At 40.5% G+C, this 10603-nt stretch overlaps 1 long non-coding RNA gene across 2 annotated transcripts in view; it reads left to right on the forward strand.

Moving 5' to 3' along the window:
* The window catches only part of LOC120398798, a 43093-nt gene extending 32823 nt beyond the window's left edge, over positions 1 to 10270 (forward strand). Inside the window, exons 2-4 of one of the 2 annotated variants that reach the window (XR_005594711.1) lie at positions 3188 to 3294; positions 6014 to 6081; positions 10118 to 10270. This is a non-coding gene — a long non-coding RNA (uncharacterized LOC120398798). The remainder of the gene's footprint in view (positions 1 to 3187; positions 3295 to 6013; positions 6082 to 10117) is intronic. The other variant, XR_005594712.1, reaches the window with a different exon arrangement.
* The last annotated feature ends 333 nt before the right edge of the window (positions 10271 to 10603 follow it).

Here is a 10603-nt window from a genome sequence, read left to right on the forward strand (position 1 = left end):
GGGGACAATTTATACCTTCAAGTCAGCGGGACTGCTATGGGTACCCACATGGCCTCTCAATATGCCAACATTTTTATGGCTGACTTAGAACAAGGCTTCCTCAGCTCTTGTCCCCTTATGCCCCTACTCTACTTGCGCTACATTGATGGCACCTTCATCATCTGGACCCCTGGGAAGGAGGCCCTTGAGGAATTCCACCAAGATTTCAACGATTTCACCCTATGATCAACCTCAGCCTGGACCAGACCACACAAGACGTCCACTTCCTAGACACTACAGTGCTAATTAGCAATTGTCACATAAAAACCACCCTATACTAGAAACCTACTGATCGCTATACTTACCTATACTGATCCCTATACTTACCTACATGCCTTCAGCTTTCATCCAGACCACATCACATGATCCATTGTCTACAGCCAAGCTCTAAGATACAACCACATTTGCTCTCATCCCTCAGAGAGGCAAACAGCTACAGAATCTCTATCAAGTGTTCTTAAAACTGCATTACCCACCTGGTGAAGTGAAGAAACAGATTGACAGAGCCAGAAGAGTACCCAGAAGTCACCTACTACAGGAAAGGCCCAGCAAAGAAAGTAGCAGAACGCCACTAGCCATTACCTACAGCCCCCAACTAAAACCTCTCCAGCGCATCATCAAGGATCTACAACCTATCCTGAAGGATGATCCCTCACTCTCACAGCTCTTGGGAAACAGGCCAATCCTCGCTTACAGATAGCCCCCCAACCTGAAGCAAATACTCACCAGCAACTACACATCACACAACAAAAACACCAGCCCAGGAACCAAACCCTGCTACAAACCCCAGTGCTAACTCTGTCCACATATCTATTCAAGGGACACCATCATAGGACCTAACCACATTAGCCACACCATCCGGGGCTCGTTCACCTGCACATCTACCGATGTGATATATGCCATCATGTGCCAGCAATGCCCCTCTACCATGTACATTGGCCAAACCGGACAGTCTCTACACAAAAGAATAAATGGACACAAATCTGACATCAGGAATCATAACATTCAAAAACTAGCAGGAGAACACCTCAGTCTATTTGGTTACTCAGTAACAGACCTCAAAGTGGCAATTCTTCAACAAAAAAACCTTCAAAACCAGACTCCAATGTGAGGCTGCAGAACTGGAATTAATTTGCAAACTAGATACCATCAGATTAGGCCTGACTAAAGACTGGGAGTGGTTGGGTCATTACAAAATCTAAACTTAATTTCCCCAATACTAATTTCTCCCTACTGTTACTCATACCTTCTTGTCAACTGTCTGTAATGGACCACTCTTTTACCACTTCAAAAGTTATTTTTCCTCCCTTGGTATCCTGCTGTTAATTAATTTATCTTGTTAGACTGACCTAACACTTGGTAAAGCACCCCCATCCTTTCATGTATTTATACCTGATCTTGTATTTTTTACTTCAGACATCTGATGAAGTGGGTTCTAGCCCATGGAAACTTATGCCCAAATAAATGTTTTGGTCTCTAAGGTGCCACAAGGACTCCTCATTTTTTTTGCTGATACAGACTAACACAGCTACCACTGAAACCTTTCCCTGCTAGGCACTCATCCCACCCTGTTCTGAGTCTTACCCAATGCACACTGGGTGTCTCATTGGAGGAGTAGAGTGTGGTGACAGGGCAGATGAAATGACTGGGAAAGAGGGATCTAGAGTGTTTTGGCCACTGGCCTCACCTATCATGATAGCCAGGCAAAAACTGTAGACACAACAGGAGATATAGAGGAGACAGAAAACAGACTAGAAAGCTGGGAGGGTTGACATATCTGTATAAAACTGTTTTTTTTATGCACTGTAGGTTAATCAGCAGCTTAGTTACTATTCTCTGTGTGTTTTATGCTGAATTAAAAAGTTGGCATGCAATATTCCCTGTTGTATTAATGTTAAGGTTCCCCTGAGACCTCTTCAACTTGGTTCCCCAAAAACTCAGTTTGACTCCAGGGTTCCTTTATTTGTCATACAGCAAAGCTATGCTGGGCTGATCAGACTCAAGCATACGGTTGGGGGTAGGGCATATCACTCAACTAAAGTTACACAGCAAACCTCTTCCTTTATATGCATTTACACATTGCATTGCATTTACTGTACATTGCAGAACATGTTTTGGGTTTGGGTTGGTCACTTTGTAGGAACCAATCCTTTAATAGCATTATCCATGCACTGTCCCTGCTTGACTTACTCTTTACTTCATTTAACATTCCAGGCTTTTGTTATCCATTGTTATGTTTGTCCATTGTAAATGGTTCCCTAGGTGTTTCCCTTATTTTAAGGTAATACATACATTCTGTTTCCACTCTGCTGATCCATTTACCTCCTGAATCTTGTCTCCCAAGAAATGAGGACTCACCCATGTCCAATTACTCATCCCAAGCCAGGCCTACAATTAACACTTTTAATAATGTTGCATTTGAAAAATCAATAAAACAAACTGCATGATATTTCTGGCATTTGCATACTTTTGTTTTAGTTTTATAAATATATTTAAACAATTATTTAATCATATGTATGTTAGATGTGGATAACATGAGAAATATTATTTATCACCTATTCTGTAATTTATCTTTGCATAATTTATAATCCAGAACATACAGTACGACATTACCTAATGTAAAATCAGAATATTTTTTCCTATGGATTTGGTTTTTCACCTGTTAATTTTAAAAATTATGGGGTATTCATAATGATGATTAATTTGAAATAAAGAAGTTAAATCACAGAATCTGCTGAGCCATTTATTTTCAATAAGTTCCTTTTTAATAAAATTAAATAAGGGTAATATATTACATTATGTAATTATTTGGATCCATATAAAAAAGATTGGCCTTGTAAGAGAGGTCTAAAACTGCTCACTTGCTATTACAGATATTTCAATTTAACTGAAGAGTTCATTATAATTAAAATTAGTATTTGAAATTTTATATTTTATCTTTTGCCATTATCATTTGTTATAAAATATTGGTAATTTGCTCTTCCTCATATTTTACAGGTACAGAGCAAGATATATCCAAACTATGATCTGTTTCTCCTGAGATTAATCTTAATATGTTGTTTTTTTAATTTCCTGTAAGACGTAGTCTTCTAGTGTCTAGTCTATCAGCCCATGACTTAATCATTAGATTTATACTTCCTGTCCACAGAGCATTTGAGAGGTCAGAGGAATCAGAAATGATTGCCTTTGGCCATTCGTTATGAGTCATGGACCCTGCCCTACTTTGTTGAAAGCAAGTATCAGACCATCTAAAAGGTATTTCTTTAAAAGCTGGAATTCTTACTTTGTTTCCTTCATAGGCAATAGAATGAAATCTCCCATGAATTTGAAGCTTCTTAGCAATTTGCTGAAACAGCAAGTGATCGGACTGACCTTGGCCTTCTATTTTGCCAACTCTTTGAAGAAAAGCTGATTTTGTTCAGGCAGACAATGTTAGGATAATATACCGTGTCTTGGATTTTTTTTACAATATCACTTTAAAGAAAGAACATTAGCATTTGAAATTCCATGTAATTTCAATCAATAGACATATTAATTGGAAGTTCAGTCTACTAATAAAAATGTAGTTCACTGATTGGTTACTTTCTATATTTGAAATTATTAGTCCCAAAGAAATTTGTTTGATGTTGGTATAGCTCTGGCTGAGTTCCTCCTGGTGAACAGTCATCAGGCTTCTCTGTTGGATCTGTGTTTTGGATCCTGCATGTTTCAAAGTCTTCTGGGTATGACCAGATAGCAAGTGTGAAAAATCTGGACGGGGGTGGGGGGTAATAGGTACCTATACAAGAAAAAGCCCCAAAAATCGGGACTGTCTCTATAAAATCGGGACATCTGGTCACCCTAAGCAGGGATTGGCAACCTTTGGCATGTGGCTCGCCAGGGTAAGCACCCTGGCAGGCCAGGCTGGGTTGTTTACCTTCTGCGTCCGCAGGTTCAGCCGATTGTGGCTCCCACTGGCTGCGGTTCGCTGCTCCAGGTCAATGGGAGCTGCGGGAAGTGGTGTGGTCCAAGAGATGTGCTGGCCACCGCTTCCCGCACCCCTCATTGACCTAGAGCAGCGGACCATGGCCAGTAGGAGCCACGATCAGCTGAACCTGTGGATGCAGCAGGTAAACAAACTGGCCTGGCCCGCCAGGGTGCTTACCCTGGTGAGCTGCATGCCAAAGGTTCCTGATCCCTGCCCTAGGGTATGAGCAGAGTTCGGACACTGTCTCTAAAGGCTTGTGTACATGGTGCCACAGGGCAGACTATGCGGGTATGAGTTGCAGCATGCACTTAAATATTGTGCTGTAACTGCCCTGTGTAGACAATGCTAACATGAACTAAAAGGTACTTAGTTTGTGTTAACATAGTCCTGTGGACTACATTAATGTGAACTAGGTGCCCTTTAGTTTTCACTAACAGGGTCTACATGGGGCAGATACAACGCAACACTTCAGCTCATGCTGCAACTCTCACCTCCATAGTCTGCACTGCGGGGCCTATAGACAAACCCTAAGTCTGACCTTGCGGGCACACTCTGAGGATGCAGATGCTCTGTATCCTTTCTTGGGATGTGGACCCTCATGGCCCAGCCCCCAAACCAGTATTGAGCCCCCACGTTTCCCAAGTGACTTACACATGTTGACTCCCTGAGCTCCACCCTCATGGGAACTCTGGCTTACAGCTTAACTCTCTGGTAGCCACTTGTGTGTGCAAACACACAGGCTTTGCAATGGAACTTCTTCAACACACGCACTTTACTGATAAAAAGTACTAGAGAGTTAAAGAGAGCCACCAGTCCTGAAAGCCTTTTGGGCCTTGGGCAGTGTCCTTCAGGGGGTCCATGCCCCTTCCGCTACCTGTCTTCCTGTTCTGTCTTCTCAATCTGAGGATGGTGACTCTTCTTTGCTTATAAAGCATGTCCCTTTTAAAAGCAGGTTTGGACACCTTTTCTTGTTTCCCTTAGGCCAGATCTATGGTACAAACCAACATTGAAATAACTACCCCATAACAATACAATTATACTGACCCTTTGATGTAGACAGTGCTATGTCAAGGGGAGGACTTCACCTGTCGACATAGCTATCACCTCTCGCAGAGAAGGATTAACTACCCCGGAAGGAGAAGCTCTCTGAAGGGCTGCAGCTGGGCTGCTGCAGTGTTTTAAGTGTTGACCTGCCCTTATACTGAGATTTTCCATGCTCTAGCCTAGGGGTGGAATTGTGCCTTCAAATGGGATTGCTCATAGAGGGTCTTTTAAAAGTTAATGACCCTGCTGGTAACTCTCATTATCTCAGCAGGGTAAGGCATTAGAATTGTTGTTAACCCCTTAATGTTCTTGTCATTCAGAGACAGACACCCAAGCACCAGGCTCTCCCGCTCCCCAACACAACTGGGATGATGCAATCTACCATGACTGTTACAGTATACAGTGAAGCACATAATCAAGGTCACACTCAAAATGGAGGCAGAAATACAACATGAGTTTCACAAAGTTGGACTGTGGACACAGACACACACACTCCCTCTAAACTAGCAAAGATGTAGATGGGACTTGTGAAAATAATCTGTCCACTATTCAACTGATTGAAAATAAATGTAATGCTGTAATTAGGTAATCCTAGATTTCTTTTCTTAGAAAAAATGCATACTTAAGTAATGATTTATTCTTTTTTTAGTCATATAATTCTCCTGGAAGATTCCCTATACCCATTTTGTGTAATCCCCTATAGTTTTCATTTAAGTGAATTTTAGTGCTCATGAAAGGTTGCAGACTGACAATACTAGAAATGGAAACCTCTATTTATCTACAGAACATATTCAGCAGGGTAATAGTGGAGCAAATTTTGTTTGCCCCCTGCCAATGTGACCATTAATTGACAAGAAGACACCATGTGTAGGGTGAGAGTTATCATTTTCCAATTCAATACTAGTATTTATTAACTTGATGCAGCATGTCCTTGGTAAACATGAATTTTCTCCTTGATTTTAGGAATTAAGAAGAATGAAATCAGAAGCAGTAAAACTAGAAGAAAAAAGAGTTTACAATGAGACTTTACTGTAAGTTTACCCTTTTTTGGGGTATATAAATGGAATTTAAAGATCAATGTTAATATTTACATTTTAAAATAAAAATCTGTTTTAGGGCCTCATATTAAAAGTAGAAACTGCAAACAGAGCTTTGTGATGTCTGGAAGAAGAGCATATAAATGTTAAGCTAGACATATCAAGTCCCTTATCAAGCACAATATGGACAAGAAGTCCAGATCAGCACAGCACGCAACGGCTGTCAGAAACAGAGCTTTGAAAGGGGAGGGGCGTATGTCTCCAGGGCAACTGAGTTCAAAACAATGAGCAGAGCGGCCAGTTGAGGGATTATGGGACACTTTCGGAGGCTAATTGATTGTTTTCTGTGCTGTAATGTGTTTACACTGCCAATACAATGCTGGACCCTCTGTGCTGTAAGACTTACGACTCTCGTTGAGGTGGTTTTTTTGAAATGCTGCAACTGAGGCTGTGGCTACACTTAGCACTTCAAAGCGCTGCCGGGGCAGCGCTGCCACGGCAGCGCTTTGAAGCGCTAAGTGTAGTCAAAGCGCCAGCGCTGGGAGAGAGCTCTCCCAGCGCTGTCCGTACTCCACCTCCCTGTGGGGAATAACGGACAGCGCTGGGAGCTGCGCTCCCAGCGCTGGGGCTTTGACCACACTGGCGCTTTGCAGCGCCGCAATTTGCAGCGCTGGAGAGGGTGTGTTTTCACACCCTGCTGCAGCGCTGCAAATTTGTAAGTGTAGCCAAGCCCTGAGGAGTTTCTGCGCACTAAGTGGCGTGGAAGTGTGTACACCTTAGGAGTTACACCACAGAAAGCTGCTTTACTGTGCAGTAACTTGCCAGCACAAATAAGGCCTAAGGTGTCTGCAGAAAGAGCCATCTGGGTGGAATGAGTTTCTTCTGTGGCCCTTTGTGAAAGTTAATTGCCTTTGATAGGCTATCAACACAAAGCTGTCTGGCTTCAATGTGGATTTTACCTGGTGGGTGTTATCCCAGGAACAAACACATTTGGGATACAGATCTATAACCAATATCCATAACTTCAGATACAGTGATGATACATGGATTTAAATAGGATAATCATCTTTAGGAAATCATAACTTTTCCATTGACACCTTACATTATATGCTTTGTACAAGTGTTGTTGCAATTTTCTAACAGTAGCAATATGCAGAATATAAATGGTCATATTTCAATCATACAGCATCACACCTGTCCAGGATAAAAATGATGTTCTTTGATGGGTGTTCAGTGTCTGTGTGACTTGAACTGGTGGTCTCATTTTGGTTCCTTATGGATAGATTATAATTCTAAGAGTCTGTGAAAAATCATTGTAATTTGTGGGGAAAGATACCAAGTTGTTGATGCACATATTTTTGTACTTCAAACACTGGTAAATGTTCACAAATTAACATGACTTCTTTAGGTGTGAATTTCATCCTCTTTCCTGAACCACTGCAAGTGAGGGTAACCACGGTCACTTGGTGAGTGAGAAGAAAGAAAGATTGAGGGGAAACTTCAGAAAAGAAAATGTAAAGGGAGGAATGATGAGGTAAAGAGGCTTGGGGAGAAGGGAAAGATTGTTGGGATGAGAAGATTTGTGAGAGAGATGGGAGAAAAGAGAGAACACGAGGAGAGAGAATACAATGCAGAGAGAGGAAGTAGAAAGTAGATGTTAAGTGAGAGAGTAGGAAAAGAAGGAAGATTAAAATGAGGAAAGATGCACAAGATATATGAGAAGAAAAAGTGGCACTAAGGAAGCAAAAGAAGGGAGAATAAAACCAAGGGAGACATGGTAAGCTAAATATTTAATATGAAACTGGATGTAAGGGGTGGCACTCATGCTGTTCAGATCCATAACATTTTCATGTACTAGGGGAAAAAAACAGCTTAAAGCTAAGCCAGTTAAGTACTTAAGCGCACAAAACTTCAAGTACTGAGGCATGTAAGCACATAAAACTTAAAGTGCTGAAGCACTTAACTGACTTAGCTATATACCAGTTAGCTTTCTACTGACCTAAAACTTAATGGAGCTAAATAGTGTCAGGGGCAACCCTGGGCTCCCAGTGCCCTGGGGAGCTGTTCAGGTCCCCAGGGTCCTACAATACATTGTTGCCCTCCCTTAGCTTTTGCTGCTTTGGAGATTTTAAAACCCTGCAGTGCCGGGGAACCTGGTGAACTAGGAATTCTTCAGGGAAGTAAGAGCTGAAGGAGGGGTAGCCAGGTTACCTGTGGAAGCGTAGCTGTTCCACTGGGTATTAGAGGTACTCAGTGACCCAAATAGCTCCTTAAACTTCTGTGCTTTTAGAAAGAAACTGACTTATAGTCAAGTTTTTATGTAGTCTGCTTTAGTTCTGTTGAAAGGCCATTAGTTTCTGAGATACTTGGGTACAGCACAGTAAGAACATTCACAACAGATTCCAGTGAATTAAATATTTTAAAAAGTAATATAATCAGTAGAATTTGCCTTGTGTAACTTAATTTGCTCTTAAGTCCAGTTTATTTTACCCAGCTCTTCAGTTTAAAATTGCTTTGGAATTTCAATCAGAAGAACATGCAACTGCAGTGTTGAAGTTGTTCTGGGGTTGTGGGGAGATACTGCAGATGTGTGCATTTGAGGTTCAGTCCTGCAAGCTGCTGAGTACTCATGGGAGGTTCTGCTGTGTGCTATCAATTGCTGTTGAAGATGGGATCCTTTGGACATAGGTCAGAGAATTTTGCACCTGGGAAGGCATGACTGACAATTGTGGGTTATGGAATAACATTATTTGTGGACGTTAATAGGATTTATGGAACTACTTAATGTTTGATTTGTCATCATTAGGTTTCTGGGTAAACATACAATTTAGATGAATAGGGGCAGTACATGCTTTTCTTGGAGCTATTGTTTTAGGCAATCTTTAGACTTGGGAAGATAGGAAGCACTCAAAATAGAATTCTCTCTCTCTCTTTTAAATGAAAGCTTTGGACCCACTTTAGTTCACTGGAAAACTCATTTCCTCCACCCAGAATTCCATAATATCTTCAGAGATGGTCAATAGATATTGTCTGGGCTACTTGAAGCTTCCAGTCTACCCTTGATCTTTCTAATTGCCTGTAGAATTTAAGGAATATGTAATGAACAACTGGATTACAGACAGACTGATTGGAGTTAGAGCTAAGAATCAACAGCCTCATGGCAAAAGAGAGCTTTATAAAAAGGAGTCTGAATATTAAATAGATGGTAGATCATGAAATAAAATTAGTATGCTTATGCAAATGACCTCGCTATGACTTCATAATTTGTAATGGTATTCAGCTTGACAGTGTTTACACTTGTTAATGACTTCCTTTATGAGTGATAATTGATCTGCCTCATTATCATATTAAATCCTTGATCATATGCCATTAGTTTGGAATGTAATAAATGGTCTGTTTGATTTCTAGTGTAATGAACTAATTAGACTAATTAAAATCAATATGTGTGCCAATATTAGACTTTGAATCCAAATGCTGCTGCTGTCTGTGTCGGCTGAAAATCAGCAACTCAGTAAAAAGTGGTCTAATGCTGATTTATGAGAACTTGATGAATGTGAGGTAGAATAAATTGCCTGTAGTGGTAGAGACAGCATTAGTGAAGTACAAGATACTAAGTGCATTGTAAGGTCAACGATAAGGGCATACTTACATTTGTAGTTATGTGGCACTTTAAACCTTTCCTAATATATCAGGTCACCCTACTGAAATTATTTAGCTTAACTATTAAGTAAAATACTTTGTGTGTATGTATAGAGAGACAGACTGTATGCTGCACAGTGTATAGATATACATAAATAACTTGCTACATATTTATACATTTTAAATACACTTCTGTTTCCTACAGTAGTTCATTATAGAAATATAAGTATTGTAATAAATATTGACATAACAAATGAGTAGCATCAGCCAACTTTAGTAAATTACTGTTATAATACAGGGCTACCACCCAGCAGCATCCTTTGGTTTTGTGTCCGCAGGGACTGGATTCATAGGTCCTAGGGAACCTAGACTGTGTCTTGTATCTCTGTAGGACCTCTTGGAGGGAAGAGACTTACCAGGGAGAAAGGAATATGATTGTGGTGTTGAAGATCTGCAGAGCATAACAAGTGAAAAATTGGAAATAATCCTTTTGACTATGTGATGCAGAAATAAGCTGCTTTCTTATCTTCATTAAACATGTCATTAAGAGGAAACTTTTGTGTCAATGTTTTAACTGTAAATTAAGTTTTTTTTTCCTGTATCTCAAAAAGTTGGTCATGGAGGCTTTGTATATTTCCTGTGGATCCCTACTAGCAACTTCAGCTTCTTCCGGTATTTTTAAAATGGGAAGAGAGATGTGAGATGCCAATACTGAGCAAAAAACGGTACCGTATGTGAATGCAATTTATGAAAGGAAATTAAAATTCTGTTGCCTTACTCCAATTTGTTTTTTTCCCCCGTAATAGGGATAAAGAGAACACATACCTCATGGAGTGTAAGCTATTTTATAAACCTACAGAAATCACCAACACTTTAT

This window comes from Mauremys reevesii, linkage group 2, assembly GCF_016161935.1.
Source record: "Mauremys reevesii isolate NIE-2019 linkage group 2, ASM1616193v1, whole genome shotgun sequence".
Taxonomy (NCBI): Eukaryota; Metazoa; Chordata; order Testudines; family Geoemydidae; genus Mauremys; species Mauremys reevesii.